The sequence below is a fragment of the Choloepus didactylus genome, chromosome 13, assembly GCF_015220235.1.
Source record: "Choloepus didactylus isolate mChoDid1 chromosome 13, mChoDid1.pri, whole genome shotgun sequence".
Lineage (NCBI taxonomy): Eukaryota > Metazoa > Chordata > Mammalia > Pilosa > Megalonychidae > Choloepus > Choloepus didactylus.
The window spans coordinates 32,925,326-32,944,588 of NC_051319.1; the positions used below are offsets into that span (position 1 = coordinate 32,925,326).

A 19,263-nucleotide genomic window follows, 5' to 3' on the forward strand; every position below is an offset into this window, starting at 1 on the left:
GAATGTATACGCCATATGACCCCCCAAATCGTGCAAGTCCATAAGAGATGTATTGAAGCATTATTTCAATTATTGAAATAATTTATTTATTTAATATTGGCTATAGCAATCTCAGTGTCTGTTGCCATGGAGAGTGAAGGTAAAATATGGTAGATGCATACATGGAATACAATGAATTCATTCAACATACTGCATCATAGAAACATCTTAAAAACAAAGTGATAATTAAGAAACAAAAAGATTGATAGTACAACATCATATAGGAAAATAAAAAATAAAATAAAAAATAAAAAATGAAAGAAAGGAAAAAAGAATGAAAGGAAAAAAAGGAAGGATAGAAGGAAAGTAGGGAGGAAAGACAGAGAAGGAGATAAAGAGGGAAGAAAGGGAGAGAGATGATGCCAAAGAAGCCAGTTTGATAAGCCACAGAGGCACAGAAACAAGAGAGCCAGAGAGGAGCTTTGGCACAGCCTCTCCAAACAGTGCCCATATGGGCCTCCCTGGAATTTTGCCAACAGACGTCAAGTATGACAGCCCCAAAGGCAAGGTGCTCCCGATCAGGTGTTCCCAATTATCTACTGGCTATACTTGGATTGGTTCCCACTTCTGTAAGAACCATTTAAAAATTCTAGGGCTGTCACGGAGAAGTTGGCTCAGTGTTTTTGTTCCTTGTACCTGACATTATTCAGATTTTGTGCGTGACTTCTGATGTCTTATTGTGCTGTTTCCTTGCCAGGGATTTAATTTCTACAGTCTTGAAAGTTTCTCAGAATTCAGGTTCCCTGCCCTGATATTTCTTCTGTTTCCTGAGTGTCAGACTCTGAACCTGTACACTCCCCGTTCCAGATTACATCTCTATTTCAGATCTCCAGGTCCTTTCAAACCACCAGGCACCAGACCTCACCTTTACCTTTTCCCCCAGCTTTGACCCAACTCCCTTCTACCCTTGACTCATCTCTGCCTATAATCCCAGTGTATGAACACAGAAATGATGCCTTTTTCTGCAACAACTGGAACTTAAAAAACAATTCTCAATTCTTACTTTTATGAGTGGCTAAATTTTTTAAAAATGGAATTTTAGTAAATTGGTTATCATTCAGTGCCTTTACTATTACGGAAAAATAGAGTGCACAGTCTGGAGCCAGATGGGCCAGATTCAAGTTCAGGCTCTGCTATTTACTAGCTGGTAAGGTTACTTAAACTCTCTGTGCCTTAGTATTATGGAGATAATGTGATCTACCTTTAGACGGTTTTTGTGAGAATCAAATAGGTTAATTTATGCAAAGCATTTGGAATAGTGCCTGGCACACAGTAAGCACCCAATAAATGTTAGCTATTATTATTATTACTATTTAATCAGAAGATATAATAAACACCTGCCTCATATTTCACTAGAAAATAGAAGTCAATAACCTCATCTTTCTATATCCAACTTTTTCCTTGCCCCTTTCACAATGGCACAAGCATTACAACTCCTCTCCAAGTCCTGCTCTTCAGGGGCACAATGAAAGGGAGCAGGAGGACATTGATATCCTCAGACACCACTCCATGTGCCACTACACAGTCATCTTTGCAGATTCTACTCGGACAGCAGCAGTATGCAGCGAGAGGACACAAAGGCAGCCAGCCCCTCGAGTGATCTCCCTCATCAAGCCACTGCAATGGACTCTGTCTCTCACACTCTCTCAGCTTCTCAGGTACTTAGATGGTTCATTATTTTCTCTGCACCTTCAACTTCTTCCTTCCTGGTTCCTCTTCCTTAGCACTCAAATGTGCTTCATGATGCCCCATCCTAAAATACTCTCCCCTACAGCCACCACCCTTCTTGAATGTCTAATCAAACTTCTAAAGAGTCTTCAATGCATGCTCCTTTCAATTTTAATCTCTCATTCACCCCTTAAACATTCTGTTCAGGCTTCTGCTCCCATACCTTCTCTGAAAAGTTTCTTGCCAAGGTCACCATTACCTCCATGTTTTCAAATTGTGTTTCCAACGAGCTGTGAGCAGTAGTCCTCACTGCTGACCCTTCCCTCTCACTGGAAGCATGCTCTTTTCTTGACTGCCATGGCACTGCCCTCCTGGGTCATGCTTCTTCAAATTTTTCCCAGCTCTTATTCTGGGAAGTGTTCTTTTAGTGTTCTGGCTTTCTTGCATTTTCTCTCATCCGTTCCCGTGGTTTTAAATCCTAATTATATGCTGATGACACTCACATTTATATCTCCAGTCCAGACTGCTCTTCCTGCTGCCTTTTGACTCCTCCACTTGGTATCAAATAGACATTCCAAAACTAACCTGTCCTTAACTTAACTCTCGATCCTCCCTCCCACCAGACCTGCTCCTCACTTAGGCATTGTAATCTCAGTTTATGGCTCTATGATTTGATAGTTACTCAAGCAAGAAACCTGAAAATGATTCCTAATAACCTCCTTCTCCCCTATGCTTTGCATCCAGGGCATGATCAAGTCTGATTCATTTCCCCAAAATATATATGGAACCCATCTATCTTCCCTGTCCCTGCTACAGTTAAGCTACCATGATTTCTGCCCTGTACCACTATAAAAGCTTCCTAACTGGGCCCTCCACATCCACTGTGCCTCCTTCCATTACTTCCCTATATAGCAGCCAGACTGACCTTTTAAAAATGCATATTTAATCTTCTTACTTCTTTGCTTAACACATTTCAACAGCTTTCAATTATGCCTACAATAAAATCCAAAATCTGTAACCTGGTCTACAGGACTTGCCACTTCTCCACCTTCATCTTGGGTCCCTTCCTATGTTCTGGTTATTCTATTACTGGAAGTTTTTTCTGCTTCCGGCCTTTACATATGCTATCTAGCCTTTCTGCTTGAAAAGACCCTCCCTCCCATCATCTTCCCTTTTTACCAGGCTGGCACCTTCTCATTTTTCAGTTTTCGACTAAATATAATTTGCTCAGGGATGCCTTCCTCAACCTTCCACTCTGATTAGGCCTCCCTGTTATTCTCTCACTGCATTTACTCTTTTCTTTCATAGTACTAATCATAATGTTATTTAAAGTTTAATTTGTATGTCTACCTGTTTAATGTGTATTTTTACCACTGGATATGCCATTCATGAGGGCCAGGACTCTGTCCAAGTACAAGGCACAAGTATTTGTTAAATGAGTAAATGAATGAGTGCAGAGGTTACAATGTACAGAACACTGTCATATACATCCTCATAACAACACTGTGAAGTTGGTAAAAGTATATGTTGTTGGGGTGGTGGGGCAAGATGGTGGCATAGAGAGGTGTGGACTTTAGTCTTCCGGAGCAACTAGTAAATAGCCAGGAACAACTAGCATATAGTCTGGAACAACTGTCGGGGGACATCCGTGACTGGACACACCTTGTACACCAGCCTGGAAAGGGTGGAACAGCTGAGATCGCAGCATAGAACTGTAAGTAAATCTCCCCAAACTGTGGAACTGGCGCCCCTCTCCCACCGGCACTACAGGCTGAGTCGGAAAACTTTGCTGTGGGAGAAAGAAGCAGTCCCTGCTGGAGCAAGGGAATGCAGATCAACCAAGCCCCAATTGTGGTTTTAATTAACAGATTTGTACTACTGAATACAAGCTACAAGCACAGATAAACCTAGAGCAAACAGGAAAGGAATCTGAGGTTCCTCCTGGCAGAGAGGAGGCAGGGCTGATGGAAAAAGACACATAAACAAATAAAAAAAAGAGTCTTTTGGAGATGGCTGAGCTCAGAATATTGGGAAATGGCTGTGTCCCAAGAAAAGGGGCACAGAGAACCAACTACCAACTCTGGTCAACCAGCAAAACTGGGGGCTGGGGACTGGCCCTGAAAAGGGGCTTTCGCTCTTTTTCCTTTTTTTTTTTTTTTCTCTCATTCTAAGCAGCTCATTAGAGAAAGCTTTAGGCATTTTCAATTGTCAGTGCTGACCCAGGCAAGGGTGGAGTTAATAGAGTCAGAGAGACAGAGGAGGAATTCAACAGTAGACGATAACTCCTTAAAGGGTGTATCTTCCCTAAGAAAAAGGAGGTGGGGTCCATCTCAAATGGCTGCCCTCCCTCAGAGAATTCAGACCCAGGGCCTGGGATGGCAGTGGTGGTGGTGGTGGTGGTGAGAAACCAGAAAAAAAACTAAGCTTGGCTTCTCACACCCACAGCTCCTGGCCAGGACAGGGTCTGCTAAGAATTAAAAGGACCACACCTCTTTACACCATTGGATAGCTGCAGGCTGACAAGCACCACCTGCTGGACACGATAGGAAAAACATAGAGTCCAGAGTCCTCACAGAAGAGTCTGACAACCTGCTCCTCAGGGAAACTTGATATGATTACACCTCCCCCCTGAGACCTGGGCCCATCTGGTCTGGGAAATCTAATTGGGGTAATCAAGGAAGCCAGATGCCTAGACAACAAAAAATTACAAGTCACATTAGGAAAAATGAAGATATGGCCCAGTCAAAGGAACAAACCTACACTTAACTGAGATACAGGAATTGAAACAACTAATTATTAATCAAACAAATCTCCTAGATCAATCCAAAATTCAAATCAACTAGTTGAGGGAAGATATGGCAAAAGAGATGAATGATATAAAGAAGACATTGGGCAAACATTAGGAAGAACTCTAAAGTTTGAAAAAAACAATTGGCAGACTTACGGGAATGAAAGGCATAATACAAGAGATGAAAAACACAATGGAGTCATACAACAGCAGATTTGAAGAGACAGAAGAAAAGATTCAAGAACTGGAGGACAGGACATCTGAAATCCTATACACAAAAGAATAGATAGGGAAAAGAATGGAAAAATATGAGCAGTGCCTCAGGAAACTGAATGACAACATGAAGCGTACAAATATATGTGTTATAGGTACCCTAGAAGGAGAAGAGAAGGGAAAAGTGGTAGAAAGAATAATAGAGGAAATAATCAATGAAGCTTCCCAACTCTTACGAACAATATAAAATTACAGGCCAAGAAGTGCAGTGTACCCCAAACAGAATTGATCCAAATGGACCTACTCTAGGAAACTTACTAATCAGATTGCCAAATGTCAAAGACAAAGAGAGAATTCTGAAAGCAGCAAGAGAAAAGCAATTCATCACACACTAGGAAAGCTCAATAAGACTGTGTGGATATCTCAGTAGCACCCACAGAAGCGAGAAGGCAGTGGTATGCTACAGTTAAGATACTGAAGGAGAAAAACTGCCAACCAAGAATTCTGTATCAAGCAAAACTGTCCTTCAAAAATGACGGAGAGTTTAAAATATTCTCAGACAACAGACACTGAGAGAGTTTGTGAACAAGATACCTGCTCTACAAGAAATACTAAAGGGAACACTACAGACAGATAGGAAAAGACAGGATAGAGAGGTCTGGAGTACAATGTTGGGTGATAGTAGCACAATAATGTAAGTACACTGAACAAAGATGACCAAATACAGTTGAAAGAGGAAAGTTAGGGGCATGTAGGACACCAGAAGGAAAGATAGAAGATAAAAGACTGGGACTGCATAACTTAGTGAAACCTAGAGTGGTCAATGATTGTGATTAAAAGTACGAATATGTTTTTACATGAGGGAGAACAAATGAATGTTAACTTTGCAAGGTGTTGAAAATGGGGTGGTATTGGGGAAAAATACAATCAATGCAAACTGGATTCTATGGTTAACAGTAACATTGTAAAATGCTTCCATTAATTATAACAAAGACAATATACCAAAGCTAAATGTTTATAAGAGGGGGTTATAAGGGAGGGGTATGGGATTCTTGGCATTGGTGGTATTGTCTAACTTTTTATTGTATTTTATTTTAATTTTATTTTTTCTTTTGTTGCTTTTTAGTTGTCGTTCCTTTCTTTTTCTTTTTACTTTTTTAACCTCCTCCTCTTTCTTTGTGGAACAAATGGAAATGTCCCTATACAGATAGTGTTGGTGACTGAGTAACTATGTGATTACACAAGGAACCACTGATTGTTTACTTAGGATGGAATGTATGGTGTGTGAATAAAACTGTCTAAAAAATAAACAGAGGGAAACAAGTGCTGGAGAAAATGTGGAGAAAGGGATGCACCTAATCACTGTTGGTGGGGAAGCAGAATGGTGCAGCCCATCTGGAAGGTAGTGTGGTGGTTCCACAGGAAACTAAGTAATGGGTTGCCATATGGTCCTGCAACCCTATTCTTGGGTATATACTTGGAAGAACTGAAAAGAGGGCACAAATGAACCTATACACAGTGGAGTTTATGGTGTCAGTGTTCACGATTTACAGTGGATGGAGGTGGCCTAAGGGTACATCGACTGATGAATGGAATGGCGAACTGTGGTGTGTGCATACAATGGAATATTGAGCTGCTACAAGAAGGAGTGAAGTTGTGAGATGAATGGACATTGAGGACAGTATATTGAGTGAAATAAACCAGAAATGAAAAGGAAAGCATTATAATGCTTCACTAATATGGACCAACAATAAGTGCAAGTTCTGAGAATTGAGTCTGAGAGCATGGGCTGTCAGGGGAAGGTTTATTGTAAAGGTTCCTAGATCGTAAGCTCTTACAGCAGTTACATCTATTCCTGAGTTGTAATGGCTATTTCTAAATTCTGAGATGCTGAGCTCTTTGTGTATAATTAGGTTGGTCCTTGGAACTTTGGGTATCTGTATGACATGTGAGACACTTGAAATTCAGAGCCAGAGTCTGGCAGCTATGAATGTCAGCATTACCCCATACAGCAAATGTTAAGGAGTCTGAAAAAAGAAATCAGACTTAAATTAGAGATATGAATGAAATGGACTTGGTTAGGACTAAGGTAAATTAGACTAAAGGGTAAAGGATGATATTGATGGTGTTTTTAAAACTTCAACTTCTGTGTGAGACCAAAGGAAGAGATGTTTATTAGGTGCAAAATCTATATTTTTTTGTAATACACTATATAATTTAACTTGTATGGTCAGTTTATTCAAACAACATAATTACATGGAACATTGAATAAGGAGTGAAATCTGGTTGGTTCGTACAGGTTGGTGTGAAGTCCCAATACATCCCAGAGTAATTTGGGCAGAGAATAAAGATGTATTTGCAAAGCCCCCTTGAGGAGCTGGGGGAAAATGTGGAAATATTAAATTTCTCAACCTGGGGAATTAAAGATATTCTCACAAGCATTGGGGGCTACCAATTTAGAAGGCTGAGACCTCTATCTTGGGGCTTGGCCATACGAAGTTTGTTACTGCAAAGGAGAGCTATGTCTACTTAAAATTGTGCCTAAGAGTCACCCCCAGAAAACCTCTTTTGTTGCTCAGATGTGGCCTGTCTCTCTAAGCCAACTCTGCAGGTAAACTCACTGCCCTCCCTGCTATGTGGGACATGACACCCAGGAATGTAAATCTTCTTGGCAATGTGGGTCATGACTTGTGGGGATGAGCTTGGCCCTGGCATCATGGGATTGAGAAAGCCTTCTTGGATCAAAAGGGGGAAGAGAAATGAAACAAAATAAAGTTTCAGTGGCTGAGAGATCTTAAATAGAGTTGAGAGGTCATTCTGGAGTTATTCTTATGCATTATATAGATATCCCTTTTTAATTTTTAGTGTATTGGAATAACTAGAAGGAAATACCTGAAACTGTCGAACTGCAACCCAGTAGCCTTGATTCTTAAAGATGATTGTGTAACTATATAGCTTACACTGTGTGACCATGTGACTGCAAAAATTTTGTGGCTTCCACTTCCTTTATACAGTGTATGGGCCAATGAATAGGGAAATGAGGACAAAAAGTAAATGAATAATAGGGAGAGATGGTATGGAATGTTTTGGGTGCTCTTTTTTACTTTAACTTTTATTCACATTCTTTTTTGTGTGTAGTAATGAAAATGTTCAAAAATTGATTGTAGTGATGAATGCACAACTATATAACCGTGCTGTGAACAACTGATTATACACCACAGATGACTGTATGATATGTGAATATATCTCAATAAAATTGAATTTAAAAAAGAAAAACAAAGTATATGTTGTCATCATATATTGCAGATGAGAAAAAAATCTGAGAATACTTCAGAATACTATAAATAATCATGATACTGAGAAGTAAGTTACTTTGGTCCATAAAACTCTCACACTTATTTGTTTGATCTTCATTACATCCCTGTGACTCTACTCTTATCTCCTTTTACAGATGAGAAAACTAAGCGAGGTTCAGTGTTTTGCTCCAGGCCATATTGCCAGTAAGAATGGGGCAGAGCCCAGTTTAGAACTCAAATCTGGAGGTCAGGCCAGTTAGTGCTTTTTCTGGTACATCAAAATGAAACATATATCCATTTCAGGGTGTTAAAAACCTCCATTTCTTTGATCCAACAAAACTCTGAATAACTTTTTAATTTAAAAAAGTAATTTCAAGAAATATGGGTTATTGGGATTCTCAAAGTAATTGATATTAGTGTCCCTTTCCAGTCTAGCTATTATGTACAAAGACCATCACGTCTAATAATTTAGCACAGAACTGCGTACATTCTAAAGTCACTCTTGCTGAGAAGCAATCTCTTTCTTACTTTTCAGAATCATTTTCCTTAACCACCATAGAATTAACTGTCAAAATCCCCTGATAGGCAGGTAAACCTGTGCCTGGAAGCCTCCTGGGTGGTCCACGAGGTCTTGATGGTAACATTTAGATTACAAAAAAGAACCTACATCAACACCATAGCTAATATTTACCAAACACTTACTATATCAAATGTAACATACCTCATTACAACCCCATGAGATGAGTTCTATTGTTATCTTGAGTTTATAGTTGAAGAAACTACAGCATGGAGCAGGTGAGTAAATCTCCCAAAGTCACACAGCTGAAATGCTGGGGCATGAACTTAACTGCTACACTAGGCCGCCTCCATGATGCCATTTGAGGCAGTAAATATCCTATGGCCCAAAGAGGTAAAACGTCAGCTAACAAGAGTAGGTCCAAGAGTTAAATAAATGTTTAGGGACAGATTTTTGAGTCTGAGATAGGCACAAAGATTTCAGGGATTGGTGTTGGGGAGCGAGAGGAGCTGTGTTTCAGGGACTCTTAAAACATAACATGAAAATGATGTAATATTTCCTAAAGGTGTTGCTTTGGCCACAGGGTGACCTGGTTTGGAGATGACAAATGAGTCAGCAAAATTTCACAGTAATAAGTCAGGGAAAACAGATCCAGGTGCACACTTGCAGTGAGTCTGTCATCGAACTTCTCCTGCTTTGTTTTGGCTTCAAAGAATATTTTCTACATTTCTCTCTTTCCAAATATCACTTAAATTTTTTGTGGATGCTGTTTTTTTGTTTGCTTGTTTATTTATTTATTTATTTTTATTTTATTTCTTCTTATATGGATGCCGTTTTAGTTTCCTTGGTTGCTCAAGCAAATACAATGCAATGAGCTGGCTTAAACAGTGGGAATTTATTAGTTCATGGTTTTGAGGCTAAAAGAAATTCCAAACCAAGGCCTCGTGAAAGTGATGACTGCTTCCCAAAGACTGTGGCATTCTGGGCTTGGCTGCCAGCAAGCCTTGGTCCTTGGCTTCTGCATCACATGGCAAAGTGCGTGGCAGTCTCTCCTGGCCTCTGAGTTCTTTACAGGGTTCCACTGAATTTCAGCTTCTGGATGCTTCCGGTGGCTTTCTTTCTCTCTTTTTGTCTGAATTTTACTCTACTTATAAAGGGCTCCAGTAATAGGATTAAGACCCATCCTGACTGGGGTGGGTCACACCTTAACTGAATAAGTAAGGGCATCAAAAGTTCCTACTTACAATGTGTTCACACCCAAAGGAATGGATTAAGTTTAGGAACATGTTTTTCTGGGGTATACATAACTTCAAACCACCACAGATGCTTTTATTAAACTTTATTTATTCTTGGTAGCTAACTTTCTTTAAGGAATTTCTAATTGTTTTCAATTACCTAACTTAAGGGAACTTCAGTGATTTAGAATCCTTCATCACTGTGGTTATTATTTTCAGAATAAATGAGTCCCCTGGTTAGCAAGTTTAAATCAATCTTATTCCAAACCTAATATACAATAAAACATAAAAAGCTAGTCATGTTTTACGAATCTACAACAATGCTTAATAGTTCAAGATGGACAGCTTGTTGAGATTCCAACACAGGGAGCTGGAGACATTGTTCTTATAATTTAGGTTCAGTAAAAGATTGGTAAATAATGCTCTAATCTTTTACGCTCAAAACTGTTTTTACCGACCTTATTTCAGTATGTGAATATCTGGTGATGTTAATAGGTATTTTTTTAAGGAGTTCTGTGGTCAAATAATTTGGAAAATGCTGACTTAGAACAAAATTAAATAGATACATTTTCTATATTCCTAAATAAATGACTATGTACTGTGAATCTCTAAGAAGAAGGGATGACATACAGCATTTGCCAAGCTTCTTTGACTGTGGAGCATACTTTCTTTAAGAGCATCTTTCAGAACTAATAATTCCTGGATCTCTCTTTGGAAAATCTTACCTTATCACAGTTGATAGTTAAAGAATTTTCAAGTTATGGAGGTTATTTTGTTGTGAAAGAATTTCCAGTAATGTAAATCATTTTATTGTAATGGAATTTCCAGTAAATCCAAGCCATTAACATATAGTTAGTCATTAATAAATATATTATACAAAACAATTTGGTTTGTTGGGTCAAAAAATTTAAAACAATTCATGTGCCAGCGCTGTTCCATTACAATATTGCATCCAACCACAAGATGGCACTAACACTCACCAAATTATTGCAACGCCTCTGATTTCTGTGGTTCAAACCAAAGTTAGGGCATTTCTAATGCACGTTGTGTTTCCCAGTTATTGTCTAGCAACATTGTTGTTAATAGCTGGATCATTACCCTCATTAAAACATTTTTTTCAGGAGATTATGAAATAAGAACATGGGAGATGAAAATAGAAAACGTTGGCGCTACAATAAAATGTTATTTCATTGTTGTTAATGTCATATTCAAGTACAACCTTTCACACATTCATCTTCTCAGATAATGTTAACTTCAGAATTTATTTTTAAGATATTATAATTTTATTTTATAATTATAAAACTCATGCTTTAAAATTTCTAGAGTATTCTAGACCTAGACAATATCAATTGCTTATTTCTGAACCCAAGGTTTAAACTGCTTAAAACAAAGGAATTATATTTTTGCATATTCTATTGCTCCTATAATAAAAGAATACATGTCCCCAGTGCCATGTTTTATAGTTTAAGGATAAAGGACACTGATGAACATGTCAACATTTTGTGTAATTGTTTAGCCTTTAGTGTAACTTAAGCCCAATCCTAGAACTAAACTTTGAATTGGTTCACTTTTGTGCAGCAATAAACACAGTATACACTAGAGGGCAGTCTCGTTTGTCCTAAAATAGTATTAAAGATATTTAAAATGTAAATAGTCATCTAATAACGAGCCTCCTGTGGTTATTATTTTCAGAATAAATGAGTCTCTTGGTTAGCAAGTTTAATCAATCTTATTCCAAACCTAATATGCAATAAAACAAAAAGCTAGTCATGTTTTAAGAATCTACAACTATTCAATAATGCTAACAGAAAAAAAAAAGACGCTAAATTGTAACTCAGTCTGTGTCAGGAAGAGGAGGAGGGCAAGCAGGAAGAGGAGGAGGGAAAGAAGAAGGAGTGGCAGAGGGGGACATGGAAGGAGGAGGAGAGGAAGAAAGAGGTGAGTGAGGGAGGGAAGGGGGAGGAGGAGTAGGAGAAGGAAAGAAAAAAAATGAACATAAATGTGAAAGTGTGCACTGTTAAAAAGAATTCAAATTTAACCTGTATCTTCCTGAAGGCATCTGATCTTTCTATAAATATATAAAGCTACATACATTTGTTGCTCAAATGCAAGAGAGAAGATACCTTTGTATATGGTCTTTCATATTAGAAAGAGGCCTGAGGAAACAGTGAAGCTGAAAGAATAATCAGCGCTTTCTATACATTTATGTTAACTAATGACTTGAAAACCTTCAAAACAGGTACCTTATTTGTGTTAAAATTATTTACTTAAGTTCTCTCATTTCTTCCTCATTTTTTTGTTGGAGACTTGTAACGTCCTACAATGAAATATTACATAGGCCTAAATAACTAAATATATTAACATTCAAATGCAAGAGGTTTACAATCTCATATGGCTTAATGCAGTAAAACAAAAGTAAACTGACTTTTTTTTTCCAGAATGAGGAATATGACTCTTCTAATTAATTTAAAATTCTGATTAGTCAAGTTACCATGATAAGCATATAGATGAATTTAAAATACTATGATAAAATGTGGTATACAATTGATTAAGTAAATTTATTCATTACACACTAGATCTAGAAGGTGTAAAAGACAGAAATAGACTCTATGAATTTTATGAGCATTTTTTTGGCTATTTTTCTTTCCTGAAAGCAGAGTCCAGGATATGCAAAAGAAAATTATTCATGTTATATTTGGGATAAATACAGTTTACTCAAGTTTTCATACATATCTAGCAAAAACAACAGGTAGTATCTAAATGTAATTTCCTGATAACTTCTAGAAGTTTAGGTAAATTAAAATAGGGAAGGGTTATGCTTGCTTATATTTTATCACACTGCTTCAGAAAAATATTGCTTTAATTTTGAATATAAATTGCATATTAAGCTGTGACATAAGAGCTATAATACTAGAGTGTCCTAGCTGTCATCCTCCTCAAAACACCTTACTCCCATCACCTCTGGGAACTCCCTCCATGACCTGTAATTGAAACACTGACTCTGTAAGTATGCTTATTTCTCGCCATTAAAAAAAAATTTTCCCTGGAATTCTGCTGAAATATGGGAGCATATTTAGATAGCCATCCTAACAACAACAAAAAGAAATATTAAACATTCAAAAATTATTTTTAAAATTACTTCAACTTTAAAAAACCCAATTATTAAAAACTTATACCTAAAATATCGATATTCTCCTCAATCCCTTTTATTCTGGCTTCTCCCCCTAAAATTTCCTGAAATTGTTTATTTGAGGGTTACCTGTAACTTTTAATCACTGATTTCAATGGCATTTTCTTATTCTTCAGCCCCTTCTATCTCTGGGTCACACTGAATATTGACCCCACTGACTGGAATTTTCTTTCTTTTGGACTCTGACAATACTTGCTGAAAGTCCTATGGTGGAAAGAATATTGGCAAGAGAGTCGATCTCTCTTTTTTTTTTTTTAGAATAGAGCCTATTTTAATCATTCAAGGAGCAAGTTCAGTATCTGTTTTAAATTATTTTTTATATCATGGTTGCACAATTTGAGGCTGGTTAAATAGAAATGGTTTTCAAAATTTCTTTAAATAATTTTTAATTATTACATGCAAATAATCAAGAAAATATTTGGCAATTTTTAAGTTTCGAAACTCTGAACAGGCACTTACATGAAGGAAAAGTTACCATCACAGATACCTACATTTAAAACAGAAGCTCTGGCATGGAACTTTTTGCTAGTAGAGAAGTTGGTTATCAACCATTTTATCAAAGTGCCATTGTAGTAAAACAGGTTTCAGGAAATTAATTCGGATTATTTAGCTTACTGAAAGTAAGGTTAACTGACAAGACTTGCACTGAAGTGTATAAAAAATATTAATACAAAAACCAATGAACCATAAATGAAAGTAGTTTCCATACAGCAGGCTTCATTTTGGTATCTACATCCTACATTTACTGTATTTGAGATCAGATACCATGCATACAAACAGATGACTGCAACCTTCTTTTTGGAGATTTTGAACAAATGACTTGAATTTAATGTTAAAAAAATTAAAACAGGCGAGTGAGGTTTAAATCTGAGTTTGAACTAGCCAAAGTTACAGTTTAACAAACATGAAATTGTCCAGATCTGGATAACTACATGCTTACTATATGCTTCACACATGCTCCTGAGGCCCCCATCCCCAAATTTTCACCTGAAAAGTGAAGAAATTAAATTTTTGAGGTCAAGAAAATAGTGTATATGTGGCAAAAAGATTCCTTACATTAAAAAAATACACATACGTTTCAGATTATTTATGGAAAAATTATACAGTTTAACAAATTTTAAAACAACATAGGGTCAATTCCACATTGCAGAAGACGTACAGTGGCACTGCTGGAAAGCAGCAGAATGGTAAATAAAGAGAGAGAGGGAGGAGGAGGAGGGGGGGGAGAGAGAGAGAGAGAGAGAGAGAGAGAAAGGTCACAATAACACGCTACATAATCTCTTGAAAAAAATTTACTATTCATATGACAGAAGACTTCTAAGAGGATACAAATTCAGGAAGTCATGGAATGGTAGATTCAGAAGCATCTACAGCTAAACACTCCACATGTGTTTCTCAAACTTATGTAAAAACTATTCAGATTTTTTTTTTTTAATTGAGATGCTGTTTTAAATCTTAGTACAATATAAAGGCTACTCAGGTTTTCTAATTTTATTTGAACATAAAGTAATTTTTTGCATGTAGAGAATAAGAAGTAATCAGCATGAAAAGAGAGAAACAAGATTTATAATCAACACTATGCAGAGAGAAAGCAAAATTATAAATACCATCCCACTCACAGGAGAATCTTTAAAATTTACGCTTAGGCGTACCTGAGTGTTTATCATCAAATAAAAGTGCAGTTAAAAAAAAGGAGGCAGTTTAAGAAAGGTCCACTGTTGCAAAGAAAGCACTTTTTAAAATGCATGTACATGAAGAATATTTAGTTATCATAAAATATATGTAGCCCTGTAAGATAAAGGAGGACTATTATAAGGGGAGTTTTGGCCTTTTTTCCCCCTACATGCTGCAATCATCTTTAATCTGCTGAACTTAATCTCAACAGCTACAGGAGTTTATGTTTTTCTTTTTTTCTCCTATTCAGTTCACATTTCAGGCTGTTCAGCAGATGCCCATGACTCTGGAGATTCAAATCAGTGGTGCAAGTTTGTTCTCTGTTTCCTCAGTTTTTCAGGCACTTTTCTTCATAAAATGATCTCCTGCTGTTTGAAGTACCTTCTGCCTTCCTCATCAACAAGGATTAGATTCAAAAAGTACCTTACTGAAAAGTTTTTGTTCACATCTCTCTGTGTTGGGGTTGGGGCATACCACGCTACGAATAGTCTTTTGGATTGATTCACCTTTTACTGAGGCACATCCATCATTTCACATTTGGCAATTGTTTCTGCTTCTATTGTAGTACTGGCCCAATTCCTTTGATTTCTTTTTTGATCAATTGTAAGTCCGTATGTTGGATTTTTATTCTAATAAGAAGTAAAATATTCCAACAATCGTGCCCTTCAAATGGTACTTTGATTTATTACATTCAAATTCTATGTGCAGACAATCTTCAGTGCCCACCTCCATTTTAATAGAGTTGTTGACATCACAATAGGTAGTAAGCTGGTGAACAATAAGATCACACTGTCTTACCAAGTCTGTCAGTCTTCTTGCTACGGTCTGTAAGAAAATACCTCAAGGGGACATTGGCACCAATGAAAGATTCATGTGGTTTTTCAACTTGCATGAATTCAAAGTCATAACTTTTGCTCTGAGTCAGCTCTCCAGGTAAGGTCAATTCCTTCTTTAGGTTTACAAATTTGTAAGTATTACTCTTGTCATTGAAAAGTTCAATTTGACCTACAAATTCAATCTAATTCCTTCATGCTCTAGCCTCTTTCCAGGTGGCTTAAAGGCTAGGTTTACCTTTCCTGAAACAGATTCTCCATCACAGAAAAGGCAGTGCTTTTCTACTTTCCCACCTTCAGTTTTCATTTCTGCCATTTTCATGATTTCCCCATCATTAAGGACAACATCAGTCTCACAAACGGGACCAAAAAAGCCTCCAAGACAACTCCTTGTCAGCGCCGCCACCTGCGTTTCCCCCACGTCACTCCTCTTCCCTCTGGAGAACCCCCAGTCCCAGCTCCCACCGCCAAGAGTCAATTTTGCATCTTATAAGCAGTGTGTTCTGAGAAAAGTCATTTAACTTCTTTTGTGTCTACTTTTGTGTCTTTGAAATGAGTTGTTGTCTCAAATTTCTCTGAGGAAAGTCAAGAATCTCTGATAACACTTCACTTACACGGCATTGACAGGGAGTGAACCATTCTACATCAGATGAGTTTTCCAGGAAACTGAAAACTACCTTGTCAACACCAAGGCTTTTTTATCAATACATTGAAGGAAATATTTCTAAAATTTGTTATATATTTCTCTTTGGGAGATAGATAATGAATAATTATTTTTTACTGAGGCAGATCACCATTTATTGATTATGCGTGTCTGGGAAATTATCATCAAGGTTCTGGCAAAACAAAGTAAACTCTTCTGTAGGAAATTAGTGAAACTTGAGTAGAAATACTTCTACTTCTGAAACTCCCAACTAAATGCTGCTAAAGGTCAGAAGATACTTCTTCTATCATACCTCCTCCCCACCATGGGTACTTCTATAATCTATTTATTCTACGTATTCATTTTTTGCTTCATACCATTCAATTTACAGTTACTATAAACTCAAAGACAGTATTATTTCCATTGCTATGTATGTCCATGAACAAAATGTGACTTTTTAAATAAAGGAAATCAAAAGTGATTTCAGGTGGAAGGAGCCTGAGTCCCTCACTTCATGAGGAGAGTCCTCTGCCAACCAGAAAACACTTGCCTTGGACTGCTATGTGGGTGAGAAATAAACTTCCACTAAGTTTGAGCCATTAAATAATTGGCATCTATAATAATAAATTCAGCCTACACTAACCATATTGATTTTTTAATTTCTGTTGATTGCAATTAATAAAAATCCAACCTGATACATGTTCCTAAGTCCTCTGATTCAAGTTCTTAAATTAGCTCTTGAAACCATATCTGCCACCCTTGCTCCTCATTCCTTATCGAGGTTACTGTAGGAGCCTTCTTTCTCCTTGATCCTTGATCTCATTGCCTCCTTCAACTCTATCTCCCAAATGCTGCCAGTTATCTCTAGAATATAAATTAGGCAACTTTATTCCTCTTGGACTACATTGTACTCCATGTTCCATGCCCAGAAGCACTGCTGTGGGCCCTCCATGCCCCAGAACTTCAGCTCAGGGTCAGTATTCAAAAACCTCCCTGTCCAGGAGATTTTGCACAAACATAAGTGCATTTTTATTATATTATACTCTTACCATGGAGCCTTCTGATCCTAGTTTGCCTTCTGTGGCAGACTGAACCCCAACATCTATTTCCCCCTTTTTCCTTTTAGTAACAGCCTCCGTGAATTTCAGCAAGGTGCATGGTCACCCTATTGAAGAATTTCTTACTCTCCATGCAACCAGGCGTGGTCATGTGACCAAGTTCTTGCAGGTGAGATATTTGCAGAAGTGACATGTGCATTCTAGGTCTTCTGGTGGAAAGTGGAACACCTGTTATGGACCAGAGATGGAAGTCACATGTTGATGAGCCCTCGATCTCTCACTTCTGAACTTAATACATCTTTTTAAAGCTACTATATTTAGGGGTCTCTTATAACCAGAAGGTTAGCCTATAGATGGGATTAGCATGAATAATCAGTTGACCTTAAGTAAGGGAGATAACCTTCCATAATGTGGATGGGACTCATACAATCACTAGGAGCTCTTAATAGCAAGAATTGAGAGAACCAGGGATCAGAAGGAATTTGATGTCAAAACTACACCATGCACTCCTTGCTGAGTTTGCAGCTTAAGAAATTCAGACCAAGAATTCAACATCACTCTCTTGGAATTTTCAGTCTCTGGCCTACCCTTAGAATTTGGTCTTGCCAGCCCCATAATTGCATGAATCAATTCCTTATTGGATGCCTTAGAACATATCTACCAGAAAAAAGTTACTATGATCCAAAAAAGATGAAATCAACTTCATCAATCAAAACTATAAGTAATAACAATGCAAATAGTGTTATGGCTCTTGTAGATAGATTTCTATCATTATCTGAAACAATTTGATGACAATTATATTACAATATGATTAAAATGCATCACAAATTGCCATGGAAATTGAATTACACGTTCTTTAGCATATTAACATACACAATTTGAGAGAAAAAAAGAAAAGTTAGTGGTCTCCTATTTGTCTCCCTATTTCTAGTCTTCCCCACTCCAATTCATTCTCCAAAAATCACTTATCTAAATATTTTTCTGAAAACACTCAGATATAACTGAATGAAGGAATGTATGTAACATCTTGAAACCAGTACCTTGAGGTAACCAGTACTTAAGTTGCACACCCTTTATTTCCTACTCTTATTTACTGTTATTCTAAGACTTTCATTTGAATTTTACTTTCAAATACTGAATCTGAAGCATGTTAAGATTAATATCACAAAAACATGTGGGATCATTTCTGCAAGAGTTACCATTTGCCATTGCCACTTTCCCAAACTACAGTAATTGACACTCATTGCAATTTATAAAAATGGGCAAACTGTCCTACTTTTTTAGATAATCTTATTTTAGTAGCAATCTACCTAGAATACTTTTTGAATTTAACAGATTATTTGATTCGGATTTATTCAGAAACCAAATCAGAATAAAGGTGCATGAATATGCTTGGGACATATCTCTTCTATTATTATGTCATATGTTCAATAAATACATTTACTGAACTTAGAGTAAAAGCTGTTATATTTTTGCATAAAATATTTAAAAGGAAGAATGTCATTTTCATGTGTATAGAGAAATTACAACTGAAACTATCCCTTTCTGGTATCTGTCTTTTCCGCTTCTTTAAGCACATGCTAATTTATGTTTTCTAGCCCTTTCACTTAGCTGTGGCCATGTGACTGAGGACTGAGTTCTGGTGAATGGAATGTGAGCAGAAATTGTGCCATCTCCACGATGTCCTCTCATATGCAGTCCTCTCCCTTTTTTCCCAATGCTGAGAACCAGATGAGGGCAAAGACACATGATAGAAAGAATCTGGAGTCCCTCAATTCTCCATGGAGCAGAGACACTACCACCACCTGCAATGGACTATGATATGATCAAGAAATAAATTTTTATTTTGTTAAACGATGGATTTGGTGGGTGTTTGTATTTTATAGGTGCTAATACTATTTACCTTAACTGGCACAAAAATTGACTCTAGGAAAAGGTGCTGCCATTTAACAAAAAATCTCTAATATTATGACCTCATCTTAATGGTTAGGTGGTAGGTGACAAGTTAACACTGGATGGCTGTGTTACCAAGTTAACACACAATTTTTAAGCCATGGTAAAACATTTGATAAAACTGTCCCTGTGGTAATTTGAAAGGAAGCCTTAGTT

The 19,263-nt window shown here is 37.2% G+C and overlaps 1 protein-coding gene and 1 pseudogene across 8 annotated transcripts in view; both read right to left on the minus strand.

Moving 5' to 3' along the window:
- The window catches only part of MCTP1 (multiple C2 and transmembrane domain containing 1), a 549,320-nt gene that overhangs the window by 238,476 nt on the left and 291,581 nt on the right, over positions 1-19,263 (minus strand). The window lies entirely within an intron of this gene.
- Positions 14,920-16,074, minus strand: LOC119508356 (annotated as a pseudogene).